The sequence below is a fragment of the Desmodus rotundus genome, chromosome 12 (genome assembly GCF_022682495.2).
Source record: "Desmodus rotundus isolate HL8 chromosome 12, HLdesRot8A.1, whole genome shotgun sequence".
In the NCBI taxonomy this organism is placed as follows: Eukaryota; Metazoa; Chordata; class Mammalia; order Chiroptera; family Phyllostomidae; genus Desmodus; species Desmodus rotundus.
The window spans coordinates 47,903,371-47,919,557 of NC_071398.1; the positions used below are offsets into that span (position 1 = coordinate 47,903,371).

Sequence of the window (16,187 nt, forward strand, 5' to 3'; positions counted from 1 at the left end):
CCGTGCTTGTCCTGCAAATCTTCCTCGTTTGGGTGTATGCGGTTCACTACTAAATCTCCTAGTTCATATTCCTCTGCAGGAGAAACCAGACCGTCGCTACTGCCGTTGAAATAGCCGTGAGTCCAGAGCACAGGTGAGACGCCCCCACACCCTGATCAGTTCACTGGCGCGCGGAGGGGCATTTTCACCGAAACTCTGAGGCCCTTCCGCCCCGCCGGAGGTTTGTCCACCTTCCTTATGTGGATTTTCTCCTGAGAGAGGTGGCCTGGGCAGCCGGGCCAGCCCTCACCATTTCAAGTCATAAGTCAGGTAGAGCAAACAATCCGTGCGCCTGATGGTTCGCAGCACATGGATCGGGAATTGCTCCCCAGGGTGCAGATGTTTGGAAGCCCCCTTTGATATCCTCCCTATTGAATACGATGCACTTCAGACAGAGTGAGTGCTTTGACGAGAGGAGTCGTGGCAGCGAGTGCAGGGGCAGCAAGCAGATTACAGATGCCAAGTAGGGCTTTCAACCCAATGGGTTCTACATGGTTTTTAGGGCTAAATTGTACCCCTTCGGGATGTTATTAGATCAGGTGAGGAGATCTAAGAAAAGACAGCAGCTGTGTGCTCCCCCAATGAGTTAGTCAACTTCTCCAGTGGGGCATCATTGTTGAATGAGGTGCCTGGGTGATGCTCAGGTGAACCCACTGATTAGCAGGAGGGCTCTGGAATGCATGTGTGAGAGTGGGGAGCAGGCTTTGTTCAGGGGACATAAGGAAACGCTCTGTTGGATGTGGGGTTCAGGAGAGCAGCACACGTTCTTATTGCTGTAGCAGTTTGTGGACATCTGTGGGAGGAGCACATGAAGACAGAAAACAATCTCAGTGACGTGTCCATGTAGCAGATTCTTGTACCTCCCGCTGTCTAAAGAGAGGAAAGGATGAGGTATTCACTGTTTCCAGCTCGGTCTGCCAGTGATTGTGGTGGGAGTACAGAAAAGCGCTGTGTTTGAAGACACACTCTCAAAGTGCAAACTTGACTCCTCAGCATATGGTCGCCTGAGAAAAGAATCCAAGGAGGAGCAGGACCAGGAGGACATGGCAGCTTCTCAGGTAAAAGATGAGTACTGGGTCAGAAGCTGCGCTTGCTTATCCTCCTGATATGAATAACTTAAAAACCAGCAACCTTTATTTCTTCTCTCTGATGTTCTTGGATAGTGAGGTTGTTTTAATCTGCTTATTTCCTTTTGTGTTTATGATGGTCAAAGGCCGTAGTTTATGTACACTACTTCTCTCCTTTTCCCCAGGGCCTTCTCTGCATTACCTTTATCTCAGCTGCACGAGGTCAGCAGTTGCTGCCTTTAGTTAATAACCTTTAAACACTGAGCACATCCCCTCTGTGACAGATCAAGCTTGGAAGGCACCCATGTGCAATATATTTGTTGGGATGGGCTCAGAAGCTCGGGTATTGGTGGAGAAGGGAAATAAATGTTTAAGTTGATGTGGCTGCAGCATCACCTCTGTACATCAGAGGTAAGGAAATGCAGATTCTCCAGTGAGAATCGCTCTGAATGTTCTGAAATGGAAGAGTCAGTAGAGTACACTTTGTCCGTAGATTGGTAAGACAGTCTTGCTATTTAATATTTAAATACATGATTCTTGTACTGAACATGAGAGGTACCTGTGGGTTGACGTTAAAAAAAATAAATGTTTACTAATGATTATTTTCACATAATGACTTTCTTATTTATTATTTTGCCAGTAGTTACACACCGATAAGGACATGTGTTCTGTGTGCATCAGTCAGCAAATATCCATTGTTCCAATCCACCTGATAGTCACTTGGCTGAGGTGCTCTCTTCAGTGTAGAATTAATAGTTTTCTTTTATCATTAACAAGAGTGTAGGACGGAATTATTGAGGGATGTGAAAAAACTGTCACATTGCATCTGGACACTTTTGTTGTCTTTTTAACTTCTGTTTGCTTTGGAAAATGAAGGCCCTACATTTATTTCATAGATATTATTGGCTTTTGACGTGAAGGATTTTGTCAGTGATGCCTTGTTACTGTACAATTTTGTTATATTGTACACTTATGTCACAGACATACTCTACATGACAACCTTTCATATTTTCAGGTAATTTTACAAGAATCATATTATGAACTCAGGTTGAATTCAGTTCAGTTGGTAAGATCTAGCTGTCTAATGATACAGAAACATTTTCAAAGAAATAAAGCACTTGAGAAACAATAGGTGTAATTGCTTCTCTATCATTATGGGTGTATTTCTCTTTATTGTGTTTATAAAACACAAAGGGTGTGTTTCACAGAGAGATTCACCACATTTACGGAATCACAAAATAACCTTGATTAAATTGCTATAGAAATTCTGTGCCCGCTTATTTTCCATTTACACCTGCTTTCCATATGTACGAGTATGTCTGACTGTGTGCATAAAATATTAACAATTCAGTTATTTTGTCTTTTCATTCCTAAGATGTTTTCATTCTTGTCAGTTACAATCACAGCAATGAACATCCATGAGGTCTCTAAGTGTATTTGTCTGTGTTTTATTGAAACTTGTAGTTCAAGTTTGGAATGAAACTCAAGGTCTCCCTTCTACTGTATGTTTCAGATAATATTCTCATATCAAGAATAATCCTATTTTCAAAGTAAGTACTAAATTTTCAAATAAAATTGTGGCTGCTGTGTTTCCTACTGCTTAAGAATTGTGAATGTTATAAAATATGGTTAACTCAAAATCACATGTGACTTCTTTTCTGTGTCTTCCATTTTGTCCTGCTCAAAAGTATGCTAAATGATCCAGAGACCATGGCTTCATTAGTAAAAAGTGAGCTGCTCAGTGCCAGCCAAGATGGAGGCATAGGTAGACATGCTTTCCTTTCTAGCAAAAACAAAAGAAGAATAACAACCAGCTTGAAAACAACAAAGCACTAGAAGTGTCAGAAGATTACACTGTATGGTAACCAAGCAGTTAAAGAAGAAACATTCATCCAGACTGATAGGAGGAACAGAGATAGGCAGTCAGGGTGAAGATGATGAGCAGCGAGGCGGCAGGTGGCATACCAAGTGTGTGTGGCAGTGGCTGGTTGACGGGGGTAGTGAGGCAGCAGTTGATAGACCAGGCAGTACTACAGATAAACATGCAGAACAACGGGAAAATGAGACAGACACCACAATCCAAGCTTCCAGCACAGGAAACTAAAGCCATAAAACTTCTGCCTATGAAAACCTGTAGAGGTTGCAGCAGTGGGGAATACTGTGTCTCACACAAGAGTCCATTCCAGGGTTTCTTCAAATGCCAGGAGGTACACAAGCCAACTCTCCACGGAATTAGAACCACAAAGGACAGTTTGCTTGAATGTAGAGGGAGAATTGACTGAAAGCTGGCGCTGAGATGAACAAGCAGGATTATTCCCTCCCTGACCCTTCCCCCACAAACAGCACCATAACACAGCAAAGTGGGTTGTCCTGCCCTGGCAAATACCTAAGGCTCCACCCCTTGGAACATGGGAGGTACAATGAGACAAAGAAATATGGCCCAAATGAAATAGCACTTCAACATTACAGCAAAGATGCCTGCGGGTAAAGTGTCAGCCTGTAAACCAAAGAGATGCTGTTCAATTCCCCGTCAGGGCATGTGCCTGGTTTGCCATCCAGGTACCCAGTATGGGCCATGCTAAGGGCAGCAACACATTGATGTTTGTCTTACTCTCTTTCTCTCTCCCTACCCACTCTCTAAAAATAAAAATTAAAAACAAATGCACTAAGCACTGAAGAGATAGCCAACCAATCAGATGCAGAGTTCAGAACACTGGTAATGAGGGTGCTCACAGAAATGATTGAGTAGAGCTACAAAATAAAGGAAATGGTGCATGCTGTACAAATTGAAATACAGAAACACATAAGGGGAACAACAGTGAAAGGAGGAAACCTGTACTCAATGATGTGGACCAGAAGGGAGAAATAAACATTCAACCAGAATAGAATGAAGAAACAAGAATTCACTAAAATAAGGAGAGGTAGTGTAAGCTCTGGTACAACTTTAAGCCTTTCAACATCCTAATCCTCAGGGTACCAGAAGGAGAAGAGGAAGAGCACAAAATGGAAAACTGATTTAAAAAATAATGAAGGAAAACTTACCGAGTCTGTTTAAGGAAATACACATGTAAGTGAGGGAAGCTAACAGACTCCCAAGGAATTTTGACCCAAGGAGGAACACACCATGACACATCATAATTCCATTACCAAATATAGAAGATGAGGAAGGAATCCTAAAGGCCTGAACACAAAAGGAGAGTTTCCTGCAAAGGGGTACCCTCAATAGTAGCAGCTGATTTCTCAAAGGAAACCTTGTAGACAAGGAGCTAGAATCAAGTATTCAAAGTCATGTAAGGCACGGACTTACATCTAAGATTAATCTAAACAGCAAAGCTATCACTTTGAATGGGTGGACAAATCAAGTACTTCCCAGATAAGTTCAAGTTAAAGGAGTTCATCATTGCCAAGCCTTTATATGAAATGCTCAAGGAACTTAATCTAACAAACAGAAAATCAAAAATAAGAACAGTGAAATGACAAGAAACTCGCAATTATTAACAACTGAACCTATAAAAACATAACTGAGAGAAAAACAAAATGAGCAAACAACTAGAACAGGAACACAATCACAGAAATGGAGATCATATGGAGGGTGCTTAGCAGGGTGGGTGTGAGGGGAAAATGGGGTAGAAGGCAGAGGGAATAATAAGCCTAAATGGTGGGTACAAAATAGATGGGGATTCAAAATAACATTTGAAATGGAGAAGTCATACAATTTATTGCTATGACCACAGACATGAATTTAGTGTGGGAATTATGGAGGGAGAGGGGGCCCATGGTGGAAGGCTTAAAGGAGAGAAAAATGGCACAATTGTAGGACTATAATCAATAAAACATACTTAAACAAGTGAGCTTGTGAAAAGTGTGGAAACACAGGCCCCTCCCCCAACTCCTGAATCAGAATCTGCGTTTCACCAAAACTACATTTTTTGTTGCCTGAATTAAACCTGAAGTTACTTACACTTACACCTCACCATGCCTTTTGTAGCTGAGAAGTATACACAGCTGATTCTGAATGATAGAAATACAGGAACTACTATAAAGGACACATGGACAAAATCAAGGGGAAGGGTGGAGGTGGGGGAGGGAGGGGGGTTTGGCTGGGGTTGGGTGGAGGGATGGAGAGAAAAGGCACACAACTGTAATTGAATAACAATAAAAAATTAAAATTAAATATATATATATAATCCTAATAAAAAAACCTACACCAAAATAAAAAGAAATACAATACTCAACAATCGATATGCCTGTGTCTCTTCCTTCATTTTAAAGTGTATGTTCCTAAAAAGTAATGTCTTTGCAGTAGATTTGTGTGTATGTATTATCATACTTTCTCAATATTAGAAAATACATTAGAGTGTTAGAGGGTCATGAAGACCTTACAAAATGATGCAGATTATCTCCTAGGTCAAAATCATGTGTAATTCTTTTCAGTGTAACTCTATCCATGTTAGATGACAGTGAGAAAGCTGCTGGTGTCTCTTTGCAAAATGTGCCTCTTTTTTTCTTCAGCAATCCTTGACATTCAAAGACGTGTCTGTAGACTTCTCTTGGGAGGAGTGGGATTGCCTGGACCCTGCTCAGCGGAAATTGTACTCTGATGTGATGTTGGAGAACTACAGCAACCTGGTCTCCCTGGGTGAGGCAGACTTCCTTCAGAGTTCCCGCTCCACCCACAAGATTTGTTCCCTTTCTTTAACATCTTTTGGGGTCTCTAGTGTGTTTGATAGACTTTGAGTTTCATGCTCACAGGGAAGAACTTGGAGGTTATCTTGTGTAGAAAATAAAGGTTTTGGAATGATAGTTCTTAGGACCTCATTGTCCAAAAATTTTCATGTTCTTAGAAAAATTAAGGTACTGTGCACAAATAGTTTGTAGAACATGATCGTGTAGAGTATATTAATTTTCCTGCCTTCTTTTTACCTGAGCACAATATGGATTGGAAATGGGGAACCTTTAAAAACTAATAATATTTATTTTGAACACAGGGCTTGTTGTTTCTAAGCCTGCACTGGTCACCTTTTTGGAGCAAATGAAGCAGCGCTGGGATGCTTGCAGAAAAAAGTCACTATCTGGCCCACAAGGTACGTGGGAATGGAGATACCGATATCATAGGTGAGAAACCCAAAGGTCACAGAGGAAGCCAGACCTTAAAGTTTGGTTTGGGAAACTGTGCTTCAGTGCAAAGGATTTCGCAAAGGCCAGGTTTATTTCTGTTGCAGTCACAAAGGGCCAGGTGGTCTCCAACACTGTCCCAGGGTCCTACATGCTTGCAGAATTCTGTTTTTACTCCAGTGGCCGCTGTCATCCTAATAGCATTCGTTGTCAAACTCCTCCCCTTGGATTCTGGGTGCCACCATGGCTGGCTCCACTTGCATTGATGTGAGGACCTGGGAAATTCTGTGCTTGTTACTGATAAATTGTACTAAGCTTTTTTTTTTTTTCCTTTTTTTTTTTTGTGCCATGAATGGAGATCATGAAGGAAGTGGGTGAGATCCTGGAATTTGTCACATAAATCCTGGGAACCCCGGGGGCAGTAGTCATGTTTTCTAACTTATAATTTCTAACCCTGTGGGGGTTTCAAAGAAGACCCTACAAATTTCAGACTCAGTGATTTTCTCATAGCACAATGCACTTCCACAATTTGAGACATTGTACTTATGTATTTCACTTCAAAATATCTTATGATAATACATTTGCCATAGTTTTTTGATCCGTTCATTTACTGATGGGCACTTAGCTTATTTCCAGCATTTGCCTATTGTAAATGGTGCTGCTGTGAACATTGGAGTATGTAGGTTCTTTTGAGTTGGTGTTTCAGGGTTAGGGTAGAAGGAGCTCCTACCCTTTTGACAGCACGGATGGATCTATACAGCGTTATGCTAAGTGAAATAAGCCAGGAGGTGAAAGACCAATACCATATGATCTCCCCTATAAGGGGCAACTAGTGAACAAAACAAAGAAGCAAGCGAAATATAACACGAAACATTGAAATAAAGAAGAAACTGAGAGCAACCAAAAGAGAGGTCTGTAGGGATAATGGGGAAAAAAGGGGCAAGACTTCTGAAGAACATGTATGAAGGACACATGGACAAAAGGAAATGGTGTGGGATCAAGGGGGTGAGGTGGGGTGGGGAGACTGATGGGACAAAAATGGAGTCAAATGCACTTGAACAACAAAAATAAATGTGGAAAGAAATTGTCCTTTTGCTTTTCCTGGGCCACTGAGTGAGAGGTATAGGGCATGCAGAGGACAGATCCAGCTTGTTTCAGAGATTTAGCATGTTTTGCCACAAAGGCAAGATCACTGGATCACTTCTGGACAAGGAAGATGCCTGGGTTCTGGGCCTGGGCCCTGGTTGGGGACATGAAGTGGCAAACCATCCATGTTTCTGTATTTTAATCTATTTTTATATTTGAGTATTGTGTTCTATAGATTCCTATTTTCTGTTTGCTTATTTTTATGTTTTCTCTGTTTTCATTTTCATTTTGGTCATTCACAGATGTAGTCACATTAAGTAGTTGTCTTATTTTCCTATGTTTCTATTTCCACGTGGTTATTTTCATTTCTTTGTCAAGTTGAAGGTGAATTTAAATTAATATATTTCAATACTGGGAGTGTTGGTTTGTAGATACATTTCAATTTTTTGGGATTTCACCTTGGTTTTCTGTTTCCTGTCTTGATATATGTGTTAAGGTTCAGAATTGTAAACAACTAGGCTTTATGAACTTGCTTTTTCTCCAAGTTAAGGGAAAAAGAAATAACAATCACCCCTAGTTTAAACTCTAATTTTGTAAACACAAGGGGTTGTGCCTTTGTTTTTGTGTGTGTGTAAGTTTCAAGATTAATAGAGTGTCTGTTTCCTTTTAAAAGCCCATGATATTTTTTTATGCTTGATATTGGTCTTCAGTCCAGTGGTTTCTGTGGTGTTTCCACTATTACCCTTCTTTTTAGTGTGCACTTTAATGTTTGCACCGTGTGGTATACTGGTGGAAGCACCCTGTGTCCTGCAAAACAGGAACCTGAATTCTGAAGATGCGGGAAAACAGTGAGATCATCGAACACACTGGACCCTCTATCTGTCTAGAAGACAACTGGGAATGAGGAGTTTTCTTGTAGAACTGCTGTTTTGTCCCAGGGGACGTGAGCATAGTGGTTGCCAAGTGTGAGTGACTGTTGTTCCTGTTTCATGTGACTTTTGCACATTATACCACACTTGGTCCAGCTGCAAACATTTAAAGTTTATTGACGTTCTCAAGCATGTGATTTGTTTAAAAATCCCTGTAAGTTCAATGTACATTGACCTGCATGTCATACCTGTGAACCTTTATTTTATGTCTTTCAGGTGTGTCATCTGCAGACAACCAGGACTTCTTGCAAAGGTCAAGCGTGGAAGATTTATTCTTTAGAGCAACACTGGTAAGATATGAGAGGTGTGCCTTTGATACTGATAAGGACGTGTGTGACAGTAAAGAAAGGTTGTTTAAGTGGAGAGACCTAACTTTGGAAAATTATTCATGATAAAATCATTTTTATCTAAAGACATGAAAAATAGTACAAATTTGGGGAAACTTCCACTTTAGTCAGGTACATTTGTAGATCACTTGCTTCCATGTAGGAAAACTGAGAACATTATTGTAAGTGTATGTATTCTTGTAAAGCAGAGTTGGCACAGGCAATGCCTGTGGGCCAAACCTGGCCCTCCGCCTTATTTCATCTGGCCCAGCACCTTGTTTCTTCCAGGCAACAGGACTGAGCTCCTTTCCCCTAGTGGAAAAGTAGTTACACTAATACAGTCCTAAAATAACATTCAGACTATGGAAGGCAGCTGTGAGGTTGACATGGCCCCTGGTGATAATAGTTTGACACCCCTGTTCTGAAGACAGTCTGGAAAATCTGGGAAATCTCATAATTGTGGTGTGGGTAATCATTTGAATTGTTTAAAATGTAGAGTAGGAGTAAATTTTCAGTCAACAGTTTGTAAAATGTATTGATTTACTATGGATGTATAAAGGATCCTGTGAACCAAAGAGTTGCAGGTTCAAATCTCTGTCAGGGCACATGTCTTGGTTGCCGGCCAGGTCCCCAGTATGGGCCATGCTAAGGGCAGCAACACATTGATGTTTGTCTTACTCTCTTTCTCTCTCCCTACCCACTCTCTAAAAATAAAAATTAAAAACAAATGCACTAAGCACTGAAGAGATAGCCAACCAATCAGATGCAGAGTTCAGAACACTGGTAATGAGGGTGCTCACAGAAATGATTGAGTAGAGCTACAAAATAAAGGAAATGGTGCATGCTGTACAAATTGAAATACAGAAACACATAAGGGGAACAACAGTGAAAGGAGGAAACCTGTACTCAATGATGTGGACCAGAAGGGAGAAATAAACATTCAACCAGAATAGAATGAAGAAACAAGAATTCACTAAAATAAGGAGAGGTAGTGTAAGCTCTGGTACAACTTTAAACCTTCCAACATCCTAATCCTCAGGGTACCAGAAGGAGAAGAGGAAGAGCACAAAATGGAAAACTGATTTAAAAAATAATGAAGGAAAACTTACCGAGTCTGTTTAAGGAAATACACATGTAAGTGAGGGAAGCTAACAGACTCCCAAGGAATTTTGACCCAAGGAGGAACACACCATGACACATCATAATTCCATTACCAAATATAGAAGATGAGGAAGGAATCCTAAAGGCCTGAACACAAAAGGAGAGTTTCCTGCAAAGGGGTACCCTCAATAGTAGCAGCTGATTTCTCAAAGGAAACCTTGTAGACAAGGAGCTAGAATCAAGTATTCAAAGTCATGTAAGGCACGGACTTACATCTAAGATTAATCTAAACAGCAAAGCTATCACTTTGAATGGGTGGACAAATCAAGTACTTCCCAGATAAGTTCAAGTTAAAGGAGTTCATCATTGCCAAGCCTTTATATGAAATGCTCAAGGAACTTAATCTAACAAACAGAAAATCAAAAATAAGAACAGTGAAATGACAAGAAACTCGCAATTATTAACAACTGAACCTATAAAAACATAACTGAGAGAAAAACAAAATGAGCAAACAACTAGAACAGGAACACAATCACAGAAATGGAGATCATATGGAGGGTGCTTAGCAGGGTGGGTGTGAGGGGAAAATGGGGTAGAAGGCAGAGGGAATAATAAGCCTAAATGGTGGGTACAAAATAGATGGGGATTCAAAATAACATTTGAAATGGAGAAGTCATACAATTTATTGCTATGACCACAGACATGAATTTAGTGTGGGAATTATGGAGGGAGAGGGGGCCCATGGTGGAAGGCTTAAAGGAGAGAAAAATGGCACAATTGTAGGACTATAATCAATAAAACATACTTAAACAAGTGAGCTTGTGAAAAGTGTGGAAACACAGGCCCCTCCCCCAACTCCTGAATCAGAATCTGCGTTTCACCAAAACTACATTTTTTGTTGCCTGAATTAAACCTGAAGTTACTTACACTTACACCTCACCATGCCTTTTGTAGCTGAGAAGTATACACAGCTGATTCTGAATGATAGAAATACAGGAACTACTATAAAGGACACATGGACAAAATCAAGGGGAAGGGTGGAGGTGGGGGAGGGAGGGGGGTTTGGCTGGGGTTGGGTGGAGGGATGGAGAGAAAAGGCACACAACTGTAATTGAATAACAATAAAAAATTAAAATTAAATATATATATATAATCCTAATAAAAAAACCTACACCAAAATAAAAAGAAATACAATACTCAACAATCGATATGCCTGTGTCTCTTCCTTCATTTTAAAGTGTATGTTCCTAAAAAGTAATGTCTTTGCAGTAGATTTGTGTGTATGTATTATCATACTTTCTCAATATTAGAAAATACATTAGAGTGTTAGAGGGTCATGAAGACCTTACAAAATGATGCAGATTATCTCCTAGGTCAAAATCATGTGTAATTCTTTTCAGTGTAACTCTATCCATGTTAGATGACAGTGAGAAAGCTGCTGGTGTCTCTTTGCAAAATGTGCCTCTTTTTTTCTTCAGCAATCCTTGACATTCAAAGACGTGTCTGTAGACTTCTCTTGGGAGGAGTGGGATTGCCTGGACCCTGCTCAGCGGAAATTGTACTCTGATGTGATGTTGGAGAACTACAGCAACCTGGTCTCCCTGGGTGAGGCAGACTTCCTTCAGAGTTCCCGCTCCACCCACAAGATTTGTTCCCTTTCTTTAACATCTTTTGGGGTCTCTAGTGTGTTTGATAGACTTTGAGTTTCATGCTCACAGGGAAGAACTTGGAGGTTATCTTGTGTAGAAAATAAAGGTTTTGGAATGATAGTTCTTAGGACCTCATTGTCCAAAAATTTTCATGTTCTTAGAAAAATTAAGGTACTGTGCACAAATAGTTTGTAGAACATGATCGTGTAGAGTATATTAATTTTCCTGCCTTCTTTTTACCTGAGCACAATATGGATTGGAAATGGGGAACCTTTAAAAACTAATAATATTTATTTTGAACACAGGGCTTGTTGTTTCTAAGCCTGCACTGGTCACCTTTTTGGAGCAAATGAAGCAGCGCTGGGATGCTTGCAGAAAAAAGTCACTATCTGGCCCACAAGGTACGTGGGAATGGAGATACCGATATCATAGGTGAGAAACCCAAAGGTCACAGAGGAAGCCAGACCTTAAAGTTTGGTTTGGGAAACTGTGCTTCAGTGCAAAGGATTTCGCAAAGGCCAGGTTTATTTCTGTTGCAGTCACAAAGGGCCAGGTGGTCTCCAACACTGTCCCAGGGTCCTACATGCTTGCAGAATTCTGTTTTTACTCCAGTGGCCGCTGTCATCCTAATAGCATTCGTTGTCAAACTCCTCCCCTTGGATTCTGGGTGCCACCATGGCTGGCTCCACTTGCATTGATGTGAGGACCTGGGAAATTCTGTGCTTGTTACTGATAAATTGTACTAAGCTTTTTTTTTTTTTCCTTTTTTTTTTTTGTGCCATGAATGGAGATCATGAAGGAAGTGGGTGAGATCCTGGAATTTGTCACATAAATCCTGGGAACCCCGGGGGCAGTAGTCATGTTTTCTAACTTATAATTTCTAACCCTGTGGGGGTTTCAAAGAAGACCCTACAAATTTCAGACTCAGTGATTTTCTCATAGCACAATGCACTTCCACAATTTGAGACATTGTACTTATGTATTTCACTTCAAAATATCTTATGATAATACATTTGCCATAGTTTTTTGATCCGTTCATTTACTGATGGGCACTTAGCTTATTTCCAGCATTTGCCTATTGTAAATGGTGCTGCTGTGAACATTGGAGTATGTAGGTTCTTTTGAGTTGGTGTTTCAGGGTTAGGGTAGAAGGAGCTCCTACCCTTTTGACAGCACGGATGGATCTATACAGCGTTATGCTAAGTGAAATAAGCCAGGAGGTGAAAGACCAATACCATATGATCTCCCCTATAAGGGGCAACTAGTGAACAAAACAAAGAAGCAAGCGAAATATAACACGAAACATTGAAATAAAGAAGAAACTGAGAGCAACCAAAAGAGAGGTCTGTAGGGATAATGGGGAAAAAAGGGGCAAGACTTCTGAAGAACATGTATGAAGGACACATGGACAAAAGGAAATGGTGTGGGATCAAGGGGGTGAGGTGGGGTGGGGAGACTGATGGGACAAAAATGGAGTCAAATGCACTTGAACAACAAAAATAAATGTGGAAAGAAATTGTCCTTTTGCTTTTCCTGGGCCACTGAGTGAGAGGTATAGGGCATGCAGAGGACAGATCCAGCTTGTTTCAGAGATTTAGCATGTTTTGCCACAAAGGCAAGATCACTGGATCACTTCTGGACAAGGAAGATGCCTGGGTTCTGGGCCTGGGCCCTGGTTGGGGACATGAAGTGGCAAACCATCCATGTTTCTGTATTTTAATCTATTTTTATATTTGAGTATTGTGTTCTATAGATTCCTATTTTCTGTTTGCTTATTTTTATGTTTTCTCTGTTTTCATTTTCATTTTGGTCATTCACAGATGTAGTCACATTAAGTAGTTGTCTTATTTTCCTATGTTTCTATTTCCACGTGGTTATTTTCATTTCTTTGTCAAGTTGAAGGTGAATTTAAATTAATATATTTCAATACTGGGAGTGTTGGTTTGTAGATACATTTCAATTTTTTGGGATTTCACCTTGGTTTTCTGTTTCCTGTCTTGATATATGTGTTAAGGTTCAGAATTGTAAACAACTAGGCTTTATGAACTTGCTTTTTCTCCAAGTTAAGGGAAAAAGAAATAACAATCACCCCTAGTTTAAACTCTAATTTTGTAAACACAAGGGGTTGTGCCTTTGTTTTTGTGTGTGTGTAAGTTTCAAGATTAATAGAGTGTCTGTTTCCTTTTAAAAGCCCATGATATTTTTTTATGCTTGATATTGGTCTTCAGTCCAGTGGTTTCTGTGGTGTTTCCACTATTACCCTTCTTTTTAGTGTGCACTTTAATGTTTGCACCGTGTGGTATACTGGTGGAAGCACCCTGTGTCCTGCAAAACAGGAACCTGAATTCTGAAGATGCGGGAAAACAGTGAGATCATCGAACACACTGGACCCTCTATCTGTCTAGAAGACAACTGGGAATGAGGAGTTTTCTTGTAGAACTGCTGTTTTGTCCCAGGGGACGTGAGCATAGTGGTTGCCAAGTGTGAGTGACTGTTGTTCCTGTTTCATGTGACTTTTGCACATTATACCACACTTGGTCCAGCTGCAAACATTTAAAGTTTATTGACGTTCTCAAGCATGTGATTTGTTTAAAAATCCCTGTAAGTTCAATGTACATTGACCTGCATGTCATACCTGTGAACCTTTATTTTATGTCTTTCAGGTGTGTCATCTGCAGACAACCAGGACTTCTTGCAAAGGTCAAGCGTGGAAGATTTATTCTTTAGAGCAACACTGGTAAGATATGAGAGGTGTGCCTTTGATACTGATAAGGACGTGTGTGACAGTAAAGAAAGGTTGTTTAAGTGGAGAGACCTAACTTTGGAAAATTATTCATGATAAAATCATTTTTATCTAAAGACATGAAAAATAGTACAAATTTGGGGAAACTTCCACTTTAGTCAGGTACATTTGTAGATCACTTGCTTCCATGTAGGAAAACTGAGAACATTATTGTAAGTGTATGTATTCTTGTAAAGCAGAGTTGGCACAGGCAATGCCTGTGGGCCAAACCTGGCCCTCCGCCTTATTTCATCTGGCCCAGCACCTTGTTTCTTCCAGGCAACAGGACTGAGCTCCTTTCCCCTAGTGGAAAAGTAGTTACACTAATACAGTCCTAAAATAACATTCAGACTATGGAAGGCAGCTGTGAGGTTGACATGGCCCCTGGTGATAATAGTTTGACACCCCTGTTCTGAAGACAGTCTGGAAAATCTGGGAAATCTCATAATTGTGGTGTGGGTAATCATTTGAATTGTTTAAAATGTAGAGTAGGAGTAAATTTTCAGTCAACAGTTTGTAAAATGTATTGATTTACTATGGATGTATAAAGGATCCTGTGAACCAAAGAGTTGCAGGTTCAAATCTCTGTCAGGGCACATGTCTTGGTTGCCGGCCAGGTCCCCAGTATGGGCCATGCTAAGGGCAGCAACACATTGATGTTTGTCTTACTCTCTTTCTCTCTCCCTACCCACTCTCTAAAAATAAAAATTAAAAACAAATGCACTAAGCACTGAAGAGATAGCCAACCAATCAGATGCAGAGTTCAGAACACTGGTAATGAGGGTGCTCACAGAAATGATTGAGTAGAGCTACAAAATAAAGGAAATGGTGCATGCTGTACAAATTGAAATACAGAAACACATAAGGGGAACAACAGTGAAAGGAGGAAACCTGTACTCAATGATGTGGACCAGAAGGGAGAAATAAACATTCAACCAGAATAGAATGAAGAAACAAGAATTCACTAAAATAAGGAGAGGTAGTGTAAGCTCTGGTACAACTTTAAACCTTCCAACATCCTAATCCTCAGGGTACCAGAAGGAGAAGAGGAAGAGCACAAAATGGAAAACTGATTTAAAAAATAATGAAGGAAAACTTACCGAGTCTGTTTAAGGAAATACACATGTAAGTGAGGGAAGCTAACAGACTCCCAAGGAATTTTGACCCAAGGAGGAACACACCATGACACATCATAATTCCATTACCAAATATAGAAGATGAGGAAGGAATCCTAAAGGCCTGAACACAAAAGGAGAGTTTCCTGCAAAGGGGTACCCTCAATAGTAGCAGCTGATTTCTCAAAGGAAACCTTGTAGACAAGGAGCTAGAATCAAGTATTCAAAGTCATGTAAGGCACGGACTTACATCTAAGATTAATCTAAACAGCAAAGCTATCACTTTGAATGGGTGGACAAATCAAGTACTTCCCAGATAAGTTCAAGTTAAAGGAGTTCATCATTGCCAAGCCTTTATATGAAATGCTCAAGGAACTTAATCTAACAAACAGAAAATCAAAAATAAGAACAGTGAAATGACAAGAAACTCGCAATTATTAACAACTGAACCTATAAAAACATAACTGAGAGAAAAACAAAATGAGCAAACAACTAGAACAGGAACACAATCACAGAAATGGAGATCATATGGAGGGTGCTTAGCAGGGTGGGTGTGAGGGGAAAATGGGGTAGAAGGCAGAGGGAATAATAAGCCTAAATGGTGGGTACAAAATAGATGGGGATTCAAAATAACATTTGAAATGGAGAAGTCATACAATTTATTGCTATGACCACAGACATGAATTTAGTGTGGGAATTATGGAGGGAGAGGGGGCCCATGGTGGAAGGCTTAAAGGAGAGAAAAATGGCACAATTGTAGGACTATAATCAATAAAACATACTTAAACAAGTGAGCTTGTGAAAAGTGTGGAAACACAGGCCCCTCCCCCAACTCCTGAATCAGAATCTGCATTTCACCAAAACTACATTTTTTGTTGCCTGAATTAAACCTGAAGTTACTTACACTTACACCTCACCATGCCTTTTGTAGCTGAGAAGTATACACAGCTGATTCTGAATGATAGAAATACAGGAACT

At 40.3% G+C, this 16,187-nt stretch overlaps 1 pseudogene; it reads left to right on the top strand.

Annotated features, from left to right (window-relative positions):
• Window positions 1–419: 419 nt before the first annotated feature.
• Window positions 420–16,187, top strand: part of LOC128779749 (zinc finger protein 708-like) — a 35,004-nt pseudogene continuing 19,236 nt past the window's right edge.